General features: G+C 37.7%; 1 long non-coding RNA gene across 1 annotated transcript; it reads left to right on the top strand.

Moving 5' to 3' along the window:
* Positions 1 to 10,579: 10,579 nt before the first annotated feature.
* Positions 10,580 to 12,226, top strand: LOC143217801 (uncharacterized). Its single transcript, XR_013010900.1, has 3 exons — positions 10,580 to 11,157; positions 11,775 to 11,865; positions 11,940 to 12,226. It is a non-coding gene; the product is annotated as an uncharacterized LOC143217801 (long non-coding RNA).
* Positions 12,227 to 17,255: the final 5,029 nt, after the last annotated feature.

Below are 17,255 nucleotides of genomic sequence, written 5' to 3'. Positions count from 1 at the left end.
GTCAAGAAAATTTAGAATTGAGCATTGTCTGCTTCTTTTGAACCGTCCCTGTTATTCACCCAACAACTTAACTATTTCTATCAATTACAAAAAATCAATACATTTCTCAAATTTTTTAACAACATATCTGATTGAAGGAAAAAAAGAAATATTACGAATAATAATATACGGTATTGAATCAAATAATATTTTCAATCATTTCATGATAGACAATTCAAATACATCACGATTTGCTTCTAAATTTCATACTATTGGAAAGAATACATTGATATTCATCGAAGTAAAAAAATTACAATAACACGCGTGTTATTGAAGTAACTACTTTTTTTTCTCAGTGTACGATCCACGCGATTGTTCTGCTACGCTTCCGATCGCACGCGATTGGAATCGCGGCGATTTCAGTCGACCACGAATCGACCCGTGTGCGGCTCTCCATTCATTTGAATTGGAAGTCACGTGGAGGGGGAATCGCATGCGACTGGAATCGCGTCAACCGAATCGACGATCGACCCGTGTGTGGACGGAATCGCGTCCGCCGCATGAATCGTACATGACGAGCAAGACGTACGAACTTCACGACGCGATTACAATCGACCCGTGTGTGGACGGCCTAAGTGTGCGAGGACTCAACGAGATCGGTGACCCGAAGGCCGCGGCCTCTCCTAGTAAGTGGGAAGGATCCTTAGAGCACGTCAAAACAGGCAGCTACTTGGAGAGCCGAGTGCCAAGGTCGCCTGGTGGGGGGAGAGGTACCTAAATGTTCACGCTGCGCCTGTCAGATCGGTTGCGCCCATACAGTGTTGGGCAATAAATAAATTTATTTAAATAAATAATTATTTAAATAATGATTTAAATAACAAGTTATTTGTTATTTGGATATTCAAATAAAACGCAAAAATAATTATCTATTATTTGAGCAAGTTTAAATGAATTTATTTAAAATAATAAAGTTAATTGTTGTTTACAAATACAATTTGCAATTATTATTTGTATTAGCAAATCATAAATTAAATTGTATTTTTATTCATTAATCCGCCCTCCGGACGAGCCCGACCACTGGCGGTATATCTGAAAAGGTTGCTATAGCAGAAAAAAAACGCGCACGGATCAGCTCCGAATCGGCCGATTATTTACAGCCACCGCGCTCCGACAACTTCAACTCCGACAGATGGACAGATGCAACAGACCCAAGCAAATTGGTAACAAAAAATAGTTGTATTTACGTAAATATTATACAGGGTGGATTTATAGTGGAGCAGCGAGGTGAGCTGTGCGGTGAAAAAAAAGAAAAACAAAGAAAATCCATATGTACTTTTTCATTAGCATGTGGCGAAATGTTGTCACGAATGTTCCCTGATAGCACAGTTTGGAACTGCCAGGAATAGTCCAGAGCGTGGAGTGAATTTGGAGGGCAGTATCGTTCCAGACGCCGCTTATTGGCTGCTCGGAGCAACGGTTGGAGTACATCTAGAAAGAGTGTGGAGTTGCATGCCAGTGGGCTTCCAAAAACGATTACAGGTGTACAAAGTCCGCCGTCACAGCATCTAGAGGGCAGCTTCTTCCGTCCAGATGGAAGGCAGCTCGTGGAGTCTGTGTGGAGCGGCGGATGCCGTTATACAGGGCAGCACCGTCGGTGAGGTTATGTCAGTAATGTTGGTAATGTCGGTGAAATGAATTTCTACACATTGTACAAATATGTAGCAGTCTTCCTTTTTACCGACAATTCCAAATACCGATTCTGAATGGAAACGAAATAATAAACCCGATATAAAAAAATATTAAATTTTATTTATTTCTATTATATCTATATTATTTTTCCTAGACTGCGGATCTTTGTGCAAAATAAAAATTGTCTGCATCGATCGCAAGAGAGATGGAAACTATATGTACAAATTGAATGTTACGTTCTTCCCCCCTTGCCGTAATTTTCTTTACAGTTACATTAAGAGTAAACCTACACAAAAATCAATAAACTAGTAATACATTAATTATCCCCTAATACATACGTACAGTTACACGAATTAATATTCGGACGATCTAAAGAAGATGATAACTTTTTAAATATTGTACTATACGATTTGAATTTTTTGGGGGAGCTGGAACAATTAGTTTACTGCAGGATGTGAAAAGAAATTTTTTCAAAAATTGCATTTGGTCGGAATTGCAGAGAAAATACTAAAAGTTACATTTTACAACTTTTTCGCGCGGGCCTATATTGAAAATTTAAAAAGTACGTTTTGTAGGCCTGCGTAAATAATGTGCACTGTGAAAGTTTCATCGAAATCGGTTGATGCGGGAAAAAACGACAGGCCTTGAAAGATGTAAGAATTCTTCGATGTAGGCTGAAAATCTGCGATTTTTACCATCTTTAAACGTTTGTAGCTCATTGCAACGTCAACCGATTTTGACGAAATTTTCAATATATGTTTAGTCGACACAGATCTACAAAGCGTATTTTTCAATTTTTCAATATGGGCCCACATAAAAAAGTTGTAAAATGCAACTCTTAGTATTTTTTCATACAATCCCGATCAATTGCAATTTTTGAAAAAATTTCTTTTCACATCCTGTAGTAAACTAATTGCTGTAGCTCCCCAAAAAAATTCAAATCGTTTAGTACAGTATTAAAAAAGTTCTCGTCTTTTTTAGAACGTCCGAATATTAATTCGAGTAATTGCAGTTCCCGTATAGCCTTTTTCCAGGATTGCAAGGATGCGGGATTCGCCTCTTCTCATCTCTCGATAATAATACAAACACGGGGTTTCTCACTAGTTAAAAACGCTAGATAAAAGATCGATCTAGGGCCCCATCTCCCTCAAAGGTCCTATTTTCCGTTTACGAGGCGAAATTTGCATTAGTCGTCACCGTAATTTGCATTATTCGGAAGCATACAAGCTATTTTCATAGCTACATGCTGCCGAATAATGCCAATTACGCCTCGTAAACGAAAAAATAGAACTTTTGAGGCAGATAGTGTCCTAGATCGTTCTTTTATCTAGCGTTTTTGACTAGTGAAAAACCCCGTGTTTGTATTATTATCGAGAGATGAGAATAAGAGGCGAATCCCGCACCCTTGCAATCCTGAAAACGAGTCTACTTCCTTTTAATAAACTAAAGCAAGGATTTGAAACCAAGGAGTATGTTCGGTTGCAGGTAGCTACGGTATAAAGTTTAGTACCTTAACGGTATAAAAGGTCCAAATACATCTGGCTACATCGGCTGTGCTTCTTTCGGCTGGCTAAAAATCACTTTGTTGGGAGGTACATCTGGAAGGTCTTTAGCTGAATGTTTTATGACGGCCTCGCCTGTGAATTCGGACTCGCGCTTGTTCCTTCGCGCGGAGGGTTTTACGACGGAACATTAAGTGGCCTGTAGTTCCTTTTTCATTTGGAACAACCTAAGCATTGGAAAAACCGAAAGAATACCGGTATTATTTCGGTTTCGGTAGAAAATTGATTGTGCCGTTATTCGAAGACTTTGAATAAATCCACTATCCACAGTCCAAATTCTATCTTGAGATTAGTCTTTTTTTAATCGGAAGAACGCCACACGAAGCAGCTAGCGTCATTTACATGAAACAATTACGAAAAATAAACAAGGTCTGCAATTAACTTGTTAGTGGTTTCATGTCGATATGTCTGGCTGGCCGACGCGCGTCGGGTTACCTGGCCGTGTTTATTGCACCACTTGGCCACGGTGACCGAAGTCTTCGCCGCCCTGGCAGAAAATTATTCGAAGCTACACCGTTTCGATAGTTTCCAGATGGCTGGGAAACCCAAAGGTCTGGTCGCCACATGTGCGATCTTGCCGAATCCTAGGGCCCGCTTCAAGGTTCCGTTCACCCCCAAATGGGACTTTCACCAACATGTTCAGTCGCGTTTTTAACACTTTTTAATGGGTTGTTAACATTTTTTTATCTTATTAGGAATTTATTTTAGTTAGTGATCATATTCATCGATAAAAAAAGATGAGTATACGGTACTATTTATATTGAGTCCTACAAAATATTGCAATTAGAATTACGATTTCAATTATGTCTACTTGTTCTTTGAATACAGTAGAGACTCCCGTATCCGTACCCCCATTATCCGAATACATACCCTAATATAAGGACGTCCTATTGTCCCTATGTTCTGTTATCGCCACGTCGCTCGCTGTGCCGGGATTCAAATGCGCGCCGTCTCCAGATTCCGACTTTTCGCCTCATGCTTCCGAAACTTCGGCAACGTGAAAATCGAAGGAACGCGTCGATCAGTCGAGCAGGTAGTTCACACAGACAGAGTAGAGGTACGCTTGTGTGTAGCGCGCAAGCAATTGAACAGGCACTCAGACGGGCTGAGTTTTCACGTTACCGAAGTTTCGAAAGCATGAGGCGAAAAGTCAGAGTCTGGAGACGGGGCACAGTGTGACCTTTCGTCCAAATCGGAGACAAAATCGAAGAACTTTTGATAGAAATAAGGTAGAGCGATGAAATTTTTTAAAAATTAAAGCTGAAACATTACAGAATATGGGAAAAATAGGGAGATTATGGTAAGAACGTTTTTTAACGTTGAGAAAATTCGTTAAACTTGCACAATTTCGAGAAAATTGTGGTTTTTCCAATACCACGCGCGGAAATTTTTTTTTTAATTTTTGCTATATATCATTTCCCGTAGATTTTTTCACGCCGATTTCAAATCTGGTCTCAAAATTTGTCTACGACCTCAGGATATTGCAAAATCGATTTCTTTAAATTCTACATGTTTAACGAATTTTCTCGGTTAAAAAACGTTCGTACCATAACTTCCCTATTTTTCCCATATTCTGCAAAGTTTCAGCTTTCATTTTAAAAAAATTTCATCGCTCTACCTCATTTCTATCGAAAGTTCTTTGATTTTGAATCGAGTCTGGTCCAAATTTTCCACTGTGCGCCGACGCGACGAAATCTCTCCGTATTTAATCATTGATTAAACATGTTTAATCAATCATAATGTATTAATATTGGATATCACTGTATTCGGGAAAGTCTACAGAATCTTTTGCCAGAAAGAACAATTCAATATCTTTTATAATAACATCACAATATTTGTTTGAAGTTGAAAAATATGTTTTTTTTTCAAAGCCTTGTTCCTGAAAAACTGTGCGTATAGGAAAAAAATTGAAAACAGATTCGGAATCAGCGCGAAAAACTCAGGCCAATAAGTCCTGGGTAGTTACCAAAACAACTCTGGATTTTCTGCACGAAATTACCTGAACCTTTTAGATTATAAACTAGATTATAAACGTTAATGACTATCGAGTACTAACAAAGTACAGAGATATAAATTAACGTAGCGCGGGCAACTCTAGAGCGATGCGTTCTCAACGAGTGCCACAAGCTTTTTTTCCACTGGTAAAAATCCTTTTTGGTGGGAGGATTAGCAACGTGAGAAAGACCGTTAAAATAAGGGGAGGAATTCTCCGTTCCTCAAGAGTAAGGAGACAGTTTCCTTCCCCAAAACAATTCGAAGTCGTCGCTGCCAAGGACATTGCAACGGTTGAGTCAGGGTTCTGGTAATCGTCACTTTTACGACCGAACCCTCAATGCAACCGTCCACAGCGCGCACTTGAGAAGGATGAAATTTCCGCGTCCGGAAAGTCCCTCTTTCCAACGCGCCATGTCCACTACATATCTTTTCACATCGTGCAGTAAACTAATTTCTCCAACTTCTCACGAAAAGTCCAAATCCATATAGTCCAACATTAAAAAAGTTACAGTTACTCGAATTAATACAACCCCTGGCAGAAAGGTTCCGATCCGGAGGCATCGATACGGATTTTACAGAAAACTATTACTTTATGGAGTTGAAACTGATGGGAAATTAAAAGGGGCTTATTAAAGAATGAAGAACAACAAATTAACATAAGCTTCCATTTATTATAACAAAGAAACGAGAAAATAAACAAAATGTTACACGGAAAAAAGTTAATAGACCCATTAATAAATCTGCTGGAAGAAAGTTTCCCATTTGATTTACAGTCTCCGCAACACCAAATTTCTTCAACAATTACTGTTGGATGATTCTTATAGAGTTTTTTGCGCTGATTCCGAATTTGCCCTTAATTTTTCTCCTAGATACAAATTTCGGATCACGAATAATAGATACAACATTTATAATTAGTTACTCGAAGATATAGATACACAGGGGACCACCTGTAGCGGTATTTTCGAATACCTCGAAACCATTCTGCACTTCGCAATCATAACTTAAATTGTGTTTCTTTTTTTTCAATTACAAAAAGTGGACAGCGAAAGTCGACAGCGCGAACTGCATCAATTCTTTAAGTTGAAAATAAATGTAGACAATTAAAAAATGTTTTTGGTTAAACTTTTCATTAAAACTCGAAGCAATAAGTATTTACCGAACAAAACGATTATAGATGCGGGATTCGATTCGGGGCCAGAAGATTCCCAGCCGTATACAGGGTGTCTCAAAATTAGGTCCGGAGCCGAAAATGGGAGGTTCCTGAGATCATTTCAAGCGACATTTTCCTTTGAAAAAATGTCGTCCGCGGCTTCGTTAACGAGTTATTAACGAAAAACACGGACCAATCAGAGCGCGAGCTAGACGCGTGCAGCCCGGCGCGCCGGCAGCCGAGTGTCGGTGGCACGCCGCGATGTCGTAACGAACAAAAGTTTCTCGATGATGTGAATCCTCGCCAATTTCGACAAGCTTTGGATATGTTGTCAATACCATGGTTCTGAACAACATTTCCCTTTACAGTTTCTGTCGATCGGCTTTAGTTTACGACATTATTGTAAAAATTTGTAATTGTAAATCGATCGATGTATTATTTCCTATCCGATTTCGATAATATTTGGATATGTTGTCAAGACCATGATTCTGAACAACATTTCCCTTTACAGTTTCTGTCGATCGGCTTTAGTTTACGATATTATTGTAAAAATTTGTAATTGTAAATCGATCGATGTACTATTTCCTATCCGATTTCGATAATATTTGGATATGTAGTCAAGACCATGATTCTGAACAACATTTCCCTTTACAGTTTCTGTCGATCGGCTTTAGTTTACGATATTATTGTAAAAATTTGTAATTGTAAATCGATCGATGTACTATTTTCTATCCGATTTCGATTAGCTTTAGATATGTTGTCAAGACCATGATTCTGAACAACATTTCCCTTTACAGTTTCTGTCGATCGGCTTTAGTTTACGATATTATTGTAAAAATTTGTCATTGTAAATCGATCGATGTACATACTATCTCCTCGCCGATGTCGATGAGCTTCATTTCAAAGGAAAAAGATATTTAAAACATCGAATTTATAACATATTTCAAAGTCATCGAAATCGGTGAGGACCCACATCATCGGCAACTTTACCCGAACGATAGAAGAAGCACAAACTTATTGAATTAAAAACTCACTTATTAAGCCGTAAATCCATTTGACTACCACATACAACCACCACACTTTTACATAATCTTCGAATCGGTGTTTTCGAGAATCATATGATTCTCGAAAAATCAATGCCGTATGATTCTCGAAAAATCAATATCTCCTTGGGAACGATTTCATTTGTTTTAAACGACGCCTTCATCGAATACATTGTATGCTGGAAGAGCACAGTTTCGCGCGGCATCGCGAAGAGCATCGAACTCTTTCCGCGTCGGAGTAAGTAATTTCGTTCGATATCGATACGAGTTATGAAAGTGTGCTACGAGTTCAACAATTATGTAAAAGTGTGATGGTTATATATAATAACTTTATTTGATCCCCTTGGGGTTACAAATTAACATACTGCCTCCTTTATCACAACTCTCATACAAACTTAATACTTAATTACTAATTACTTAAATCTAACTTATCAACTAATCTTAACCTAAATTACTCTAGAGAGAGAGAGAGAGACACGCTTACATTGAGCTAGCATATTTGCTAACTCACCCCTTTTTCCCCCAGCACCTCGATTCCCGTAGCCCTTCTCAACCCCCCTTCCCTAGCCGTGGACTCCCTTTCCCGGTTGCTCACTTCCACTCCCACTCTTCTCATTCATTCCCATTCTCCAATCATCTATCATCCTCATCCATTCCTCCCCTCCTCCTTCATCTTCCAACATTTCCCACATACTCTCCTGCCATCCTTTGCTGTCATCCATCCTCATACATACTTCCCACACATGCTCCCACGTTTCGTTTTCCCATCCACACACTCTACATTTTCTCCTGTCTTCATCCATCCAATATCTCTCACCCATCATCTCATTCCCTAACCTGTACCTTGCCACCCTCTGCCACCTACTCTCACCCCACCCTTTCTTTAAATACCCCGGCAGCCCCTCCCCCTTTACCCTCCCATACCACTTGTTTGACTTCGAGTTTTCTATTTTCTCCCACCTATCCTTTCTTTGCCTTTTCCCCTCTCTTTTTATTATCTCTCCACTAACTGACTCATTCCTCCCCTCTACTATTTCATTCCATTCCTCCAACGACCACCCTTGCCCCCTTATAAATTCCTCTCTCTCCCTTTCCCACCCAGTCCTTATCCCTTCCCTCCCATCCCTCCTCCTTATCTCTTCCCAACATAACCGTGCTAACTCCCCCCCTTTACCCACCCCTAACTTCTTCTCATACCCCCATGCCCTTAACCCAGCCCTCCCCCTCAACAATTCCCTTTGTAACTCTTCCCTAACCATATATCCTGGTGTAAACCTACCTACCCCTAAAACCCATTTCAAATACCTTTCCTGTAGCTTCTCTATTCCTTCTCTCTCTTTCCAACCCCATATTTCTACTCCGTAGCTAACTACCGACCATACCAGTTTGTCAAACAGCCACACTCTTCTACCCCAATCTTTACCAAACTTCCTCTTCCCTATCCCCCAGACCTGTCCCATAACCGCCGCCCCCTTTCTTAATCTATCCTGTACATGCGCCTTCTGCCCCCCATCCCTCGTGATCGTGTACCCTAAATAATTGTACTCCCCTACTTCCTCAATTACCTTCCCTTTCCACCTCCATGAAACCTTCTTCCATCTCCCCCCTCCCACCCTACACCTCAGTGTGATGGTTATATGTGGTAGTCAAATGGATTTACGGCTGAATAAGTGAGTTTTTAATTCAATAAGTTTGTGCTTCTTCTATCGTTCGGGTAGAGTTGCCGATGATGTGGGTCCTCACCGATTTCGATGACTTTGAAATATGTTATAAATTCGATGTTTTAAATATCTTTTTCCTTTGAAATAAAGCTCATCGAAATCGGCGAGGAGATAGTATGTACATCGATCGATTTACAATTACAAATTTTTACAATAATATCGTAAACTAAAGCCGACCGACGAAAACCGTCAAGGGAAATGTTGTTCAGAATCATGGTCTTGACTACATATCCAAAGCTTATCGAAATCGGACAGGAAATAGTACATCGATCGATTTACAATTACAAATTTTTACAATAATATCGTAAACTAAAGCCGATCGACAGAAACTGTAAAGGGAAATGTTGTTCAGAATCATGGTATTGACAACATATCCAAAGCTTATCGAAATTGGCGAGGATTCACATCATCGAGAAACTTTTGTTCGTTACGACATCGCGGCGTGCCACCGACACTCGGCTGCCGGCGCGCCGGGCTGCACGCGTCTAGCTCGCGCTCTGATTGGTCCGTGTTTTTCGTTAATAACTCGTTAACGAAGCCGCGGACGACATTTTTTCAAAGGAAAATGTCGCTTGAAATGATCCCAGGAACCTCCCATTTTCGGCTCCGGACCTAATTTTGAGACACCCTGTATATGTACTTGTTTTGTTAACGACTACCCAACCTCTAAAAAATTATAAAAAAATTAAGAACGGTTGCTTCAATAATATCCAAGTACTGAATTCTTATAAAACTGGAGTCTCTAACACTTCAATACAAAACATGCATTTTCTTGGAATTTTTGGAGGTTTTCAATTTTTTAAAACATGTTTCCGTAATCCGAAAAATCTGACAAAATACACATTAATAATCAGGATGAGACACAACTAACGTAATAATATAAATGTGGTCAACTGAAGACTTTGATGTATGTATATACATAAAATCGGCAATTTTATGTTTTCCGATTTGTTTAAAAATCGATTTTGCAACCAAAAATTTTGAAAAAAATCTCAGTAGTGTATGCTATTCGGTAGAATATTCATGAATTTTTTCATAATTTTCTGTTGAACATGACGTGACTAAAAACAAATTTGGTTGGATACTTCTGACCATCTTTTCCGGCTATACCTTAAGAATCAACGAAAACATTATTTAAAAAATACAAAATATATTTCTTTTTACATCGTTAAAACCGATTTTTCAAAAAAAATTAGGCCTACATAATTTCTCTTCGATATCTCATTTAGATCAAAAGTTATAGCAAAATGTGCGTCGCGCCGCGTGCTGTGCCCGAGATTCAAATGCGCGCCGTCTCCAGATTCCGACTTTTCGCCTCATGCTTCCGAAACTTCGGCAACGTGAAAATCGAAGGAACGCGTCGGCGTCGATCAGTCGAGCAGGTAGTCACACGGACATGGTACAGGTACGTTTGTTGTGTAGCGCGCGTGCAATCGAACATGCACCAACACGGGCAAGCGCGGTCGACACCGCTCACGGATACGACGATACGTCAGGGAAGGGGAAACTGCCGTTCAGTTTTCAGCAGTTTTCAGTTATTCTCTCAACTCTCAACAGTTCGCAAGTTCTCGTTCGCTTAGCTCGGTCGTAATATCTGTGGTTGTCAGGAGGACGCCGCCGCATGTCACATTGTACTTTCACTTTCGAGATATTGTCGTTTAAAGTTTTGATCACTAATGCTTTGACAAGGACATTGGTTATAAATTGTATTATTTTTTCGAGCCTTTTGAATTGATTTTTGTGACGTTTTTTCTGGAAAATACCTAATTCTACACTATAAAGTTCAATAAATGCATAAACTGAAATTTTTTGAAATTGTGACATGCAGCGTTTTTCTTGACACAATCACAGATATATTTACATAACTTCGCTCTGTGGTTACACGTTACACTCGCGAGTGCGGTCTGCGTTGCGGCATTTGACTATTTGACTATTTATTAGATTGACTTGCTTGGATTATGTGATTACGTGGATTACTTGGATTACGTGCACTACGTGGAAGGCAGGAAGAACGGAAGGTATTTGTACATATTTATATTGGTTAATCGGTTTCATTTTGCTCAAATGTCTCCCAAAATCTTCGCGTGAAAAAGCGTGAGAACGCTTGTCGGCACACCACGCGACAGTGCCATTTGCCATCACGTATGAGGTGCTACGGGGCGAGTATGTTCACTTCAATGTAGAGTCCAAAATAGTAAATTGTTTGTTTCTTTATCACTTTATCACTCTCTTTTCATTATCATTATTATCATTTATCACTTTAAACAAATCCAACACAATTCAGCTTTGGCCCATTCAGATTAGAATTAGCTTACTTAGCAATATTCTAAATCGGCAAAATGATGGCTTAAACCAATTCAGTAAGGCAAGTATTTAATCTTCTTCACTTGCTTCTCATCATCGAATTTTTTTATTTCTGGTAGTACATTCTTTTGTTTGTAGTTCAACTTTAATCGATTTTTTATAAATATCATTGCAATGTTTGAATCAGTTAGGTATATTAGTTGATGAAAAACGTCAGAAGACCTTTTGTAATTGTAGCACCAGAAATTAGAAAATTCGTTGAGATGAGCAATAAGCGAAGAAGATTAAATACTCACCTTTACTCACTGTGTAATTGAAAATCTAATTACAGAACGGAGGATAAATATAATGTGCTATCCAGGGAAGGAGGAGAAGGAAGCTGCGGCAACCGGGGAAGAGGAAGACCTCTAATTTTTCACGTGGTACGTATATCTAATTATGCCATTCAACACACATGCATATATTGTACATTACTGATTTTCTTTGTATTTTTTAGGTATCCCACCTATGCCAGAACGTGCTACGGGCCACAAGTTTTGGGAAGCAGAGGCAACAACGTGTAATAATCACAATATACAGGGTGTTCCGTTTAAATACGAACACCTAAATATCTCTTCAGGTTATTGTGATGCAAAAAATATTTGTTACGTAATGTGCATGGTGTCAATGGACCAAATATCTGGCACACCGTGCACATTACGTAACAAATATTTTTTGCATCACAATAACCTGAAGAGATATTTAGGTGTTCGTCCAATAATAAAGCATAGTAATAATAAAAAATTATAATATTTATTATATATATATATATATATATTCCTTGTGTCATTGTCCATGTGTCTTTACCAACTCCCTGCGGCGTATTAAAAAATAAGAAAAAGTAAATTTTCTTTTCCCTTATATGACACTTTGTCTTTTTTTGCATGGGGACATTTTAATCTTAGCTTCCATCTCTTGCAATCGATGCAGAGAATTTTTAATTTGCACAGATTATTTTTTTTTTCGTTTTCTCTCCTTGCATGTGACTGAATATTCATTCAAAAATCAGTATTGTCGGTAAAAAGGAAAACTGCTACATATTTGTACAATAGAAATTTACTTTATCGACATCTGCCACATTAGTGCGATCTGCCCTTACCGACGGCGCTGCCCTGTATAACGGCATTCGCCGCATCACCGACGAGATACTGTTAAAGACTGCCAGCACCGACGAGATACTATTAAAGACTGCCAGCCCCTGTGTTATTCCGCGGGACCAGTAAGTGGGCGCGAGTGGGCGCGGGGATAACGTGAAAGTTACAGTGATCTGATATACCACATCGCTAAAAATTCTAAATAGTGCTAAAATAGTGCCAAAACATCGTCTGAAATATGGCGGAGAATGTAACATTTAATAATAATCGATATGGTTTCGTAATAATTCGCATTCACACCGATGCATCGCGACGAGAATCTCCTCAGTGGTCTTCTTTACCGACAAAATGCCGTCGTTGGCCTTCTGTTTCTCTGGATGGAGCTAAAATATATCCTAGAGGGCGTAAAAAATACCGAAAAATTCGAGTCCCGCCAACTCCCATAAGGCTGGCAGTCTTTAACAGTATCTCGTCGGTGCTGCCAGCCTTATGGGAGTTGGCGAGCCCGAATTTTTCGGTGTTTCTTACGCCCTCTAGGATATATTCTGGCTCCATCCAGAGAAACAGAAGGCCAATGACGGCATTTTGTCGGTGAAGAAGACCACTGAGGAGATTCTCGTCGCGATGCATCGGCGAGAATGCGAATTATCACGAAACTATATCGATTATTATTAAATGTTACATTCTCCGCCATATTTCAGACGATGTTTTGACATTATTGTGGCACTATTTCGAATTTTTAGCGACGTGGTATATCAGATCACTGTAACTTTCACGTTATCCCCGCGCCACCGACGAGATACTATTAAAGACTGCCAGCCCCTGTGTTATTCCGCGGGACCGGTAAGTGGGCGCGAGTGGGCGCGGGGATAACGGGAAAGTTACAGTGATCTGATATACCACAGCGGTAAAAGTTCCACAATCGACGAGATATTCGTCAAGTTGAAGAAGAATGATATAGTAGAATGCTGACATTACCTATTCTGTAATTGCCTTATAATACTATATATAATTCTCTTATTGCATTCTTATTTTCCTTATTATCACCATTGTAACAATTGTTTACAATATAATCGATAGTTTATAGATGTAGGAAAAATGGAAGTAATTACTACGTAATATTCTACAAATGTATTGGAATTTAAAAGTAATTTGAACATTATTGCGTTATATATAAAATAATGATTCTTAAAAAATATTTTGTTATGTTGTGTAATGACAAAATTCAATCGTTCTTATTAAGATCCTTAGTAGGAAACAGAAAATTAATTTTTTTTCTTATTTATCCCATACTTGTAATGCTCGACAGCATTATTGACTGCAATTATTAAAGTAGAGGTAGTAACAAGATAAAAGTATTAACTAATTAAACTAATTTTCGACGGCTCCTATCCATACAATGTTATTTAGAGGCAGTATTTCGTACGAAGATATCTAAAAAAATAATTCTATTTGACTCTATACGAATATTTCTTGCACCATATATGACGCTATTTAAAAAGTGCGTGTAACATTATTTTATTTCATTCTGAACTGAACCACTTCCTGAAACATGATTCATTTATGAGTACATTGTGCGACGAGACGAAGTCGAAGTCGAAATCTTAAAAGAATAAGGACTCTCCGCGTCTCTTTTTTTCCCGACGCTGTCCTTCTTTGTGTCCGAAACTTGCGTCGCTCATTGCATAAGCAAATATCATCGGAATTATATAATTTTGGTATCATTTTCATAAAAAGAAACAAAATTCACCAAATATGTTAAGGAAAATCCTATAAAAAAATAATGATAAATAATTAAGCTTTGTTGTTTGATTAGTAGTCTCACACCGATATAGTCGACCCGACCCGTATCATGTTACAATGTTTCACTCCACTCCACGGCGACCGAAGCCCCCGAGCTTCACTTCCCTTTTCTCCGTTCGTCATCATAGAATAGTGTTTCCTGAAAATTGAATGTCTCTGGCCAGACTCGAGTTTTCGACATTTATAGCAAGCTTGCTATAATCTTATCTTATATGTCAAAATTTAGTTTTCTATTTAAAATATTTTGTTGGTAAAACTCATTAATAGTTTTAAATAGTACTTGAATATATTTAAAATGATATTGGAATATTGGAATATTACAATTTGGAATGAAGGGCCTAGCCGGACGAGATAGTCCTTCGAATTATTTAAACAGCCGTTGTGCCATTCAATTTTCGGTCCATTTTCCCCATTTACTTGCATTAATTTAATCATATAATTGCATTTAATTGAAATTGATATTTGAGATTTTTTCCCGATTTTTTGGTTCAAAATGTTAATTACACAAAGTGAAAAACACGCAAAAATTCGACAAATGCAGGTTTTTTAGAAAAATTGAAAAATAGCATTGATCATATTTTTAGACTATCAACATATGTACCAGAACTTTTTTTACGACAGCGCGTAAACGACAAAGAGGGACTGAGGTACGAGGCAGCCGACACAGTTCAAAAGGCTGCGTACCGATTACATCAATGCACATAGGAAAGTTTTTTATTTTTCAATCTTTTTTTACGGAATTACCAACGTATTTGTGAGATTCTTCTAATTAAAATGAGCCTAAATACGGCACAATTTGAGCCATATTTACTTATTTAAAGTGTGATCATAATTACCTAATATAGGTTATTATAATATAGGTCATTTAATATAATATATTTATAATTATAAATAATTTAGGGATGTGCGGGCCGCTCGATGTTCGGGTTCGAGTCGGGTCGGGTCGCAGAAAGTCCGGCGGCGGCCCTTCGATTCGACTTCGAATTCGTCGGGCGGGTACGAAAAGAATCGAACAAGTTCGGGCGGACGAGTTATTGCGTTATCCGAGATTCAAATACTCTGCGTTCTTATGACATAGATAATGGTAATAATGGTTTTCTTTCTTTACTTATAACGTGATTTTTAATATACTTGGTTTTTTTATAACTACATTAGGTATATTCGCCAAACGCGTGCTCTTTATTTGTATTAAAGCTTGAATAATGCACGTTTCATGTGAAAAACTTAAAAGACAATATTTCTAGCTTTTTAACGAATTTTCTCCGAATGAACTCAGATATGTATCGATAATATCATTAAAATGTCTTTACGGAAGTTATACAATACACCTAGAAGATTACAATATGGTAAAGTATGGCAATAATTAAAAACGAAATATAAATATAAACATTATACGTATTATATTTCGTGTTTATATTTTATTCTGTATTATCTATAGGCTCTATATAATTAACTTCCCGATTTTATAGGGAAGTTATTGTAATGACCCCGAAAATCGAAAATCGATTTTTTAGCAGATCTTTACGTTTCATGGTCATTGCAGTCATTTTAGACTATTTTCAGCAAAATGTTCGTGTGTGTGTGTGTGTGTGTGTGTGTGTGTGTGTGTGTGTGTGTGTGTGTGTGTGTGCGCGCGCGCGCGTATGGCCGTTTCTATGTAATCAAATTTTTCGTTAACGTTTTCAGAAAAAGTAACAACGCGATCAGGATGATGAATGATGCAATCGATATGCCCCGCTGTAACTTAGAGCTGATTAGGTTTTGGTCCATTTTGGTCAAGTAGTTTTTTCGTTTTTTTAGTTTTTTCGAAAGAAGTTCATTCAACAATGCAATTTATACGAGAGAACGGAAAGTTTCCACCGAAGAAACAAACGTAATTACACAAAAAAATTTTTTTCGATTTCTTTAAAATTTAAAAAAAAATTTTTTTTAAATTTTTTTTTGTACCTTACGATGATGTTTCCGCTTACAATAATCGAAAATTATCCCAATGCAAGAGTGAGTTAATCATCTCTACTCGCGAGAATACATTTTCAAAGAATATCGATGAAAGTACAAAAAAAAATTTATATTACAATCTTTAAAAAAACAATCAGTTCAAAACGAATTATTAACTGAGATTAAATTGAAAATTAATATAAACTATATGATAATTATTAATAACATTGATGTTGAAAACGGATTGATTAATGGAGCACACATGCGGAATATTAAAATTTATTACTTTTCAAGAAAATACTAAAATTTCGTCTATATTGTGGTTAGATTTTCAATTGTCGTGATTATATGAAAAATGCACAAATATTGATCAAAATTTTACACCAATAATAAAAATATCGAATCAAGTAAATATGTCGAGTGAGGAAAAATATCAAATCACACGTAGTCAATTTCCAGTGGTTCCTGCTGAAGCGATTACGATTCATAAAAGTCAGGGACAAACATACGAGAAAGTATGTTTGGATTTTAAAAAATCAGAAAGGCGAACTTTACAAATATTGTATGTAGCACTGAGCAGAGTTTCAAAATTGAGCGCAGTTTATATATTTTGGGACAATTTAAATTAACAGTATCGAAGAAAACCAAGATCACTACTGCAAACCCGGATAATGAGGAGTTGTATCGTTTGCGAAAAACTAATTAAGACAATTTATTTTGCAACATTAGTATGCTATAACAAGGAACCAAGCGAGCAACGAGCATACGATGTTGGTTTAATGTGACGTCATATAGCAAACATTTTGATAAGTAGAAAACTATTGAATTTCCCTGAAAACGTATAATCTTCTTAAAACGTACACTTAATAATGATAATAATATACTGCAACTAACGAATCGGGAAGTTCTTTGTGTGGCTCGTGGAGAGTCACACACCA

Source organism: Lasioglossum baleicum, chromosome 18 (assembly GCF_051020765.1).
Source record: "Lasioglossum baleicum chromosome 18, iyLasBale1, whole genome shotgun sequence".
In the NCBI taxonomy this organism is placed as follows: Eukaryota; Metazoa; Arthropoda; class Insecta; order Hymenoptera; family Halictidae; genus Lasioglossum; species Lasioglossum baleicum.
The sequence above is the reverse complement of the archived record's forward strand: the minus strand, read 5'-3'. Positions and strand labels throughout refer to the sequence as shown.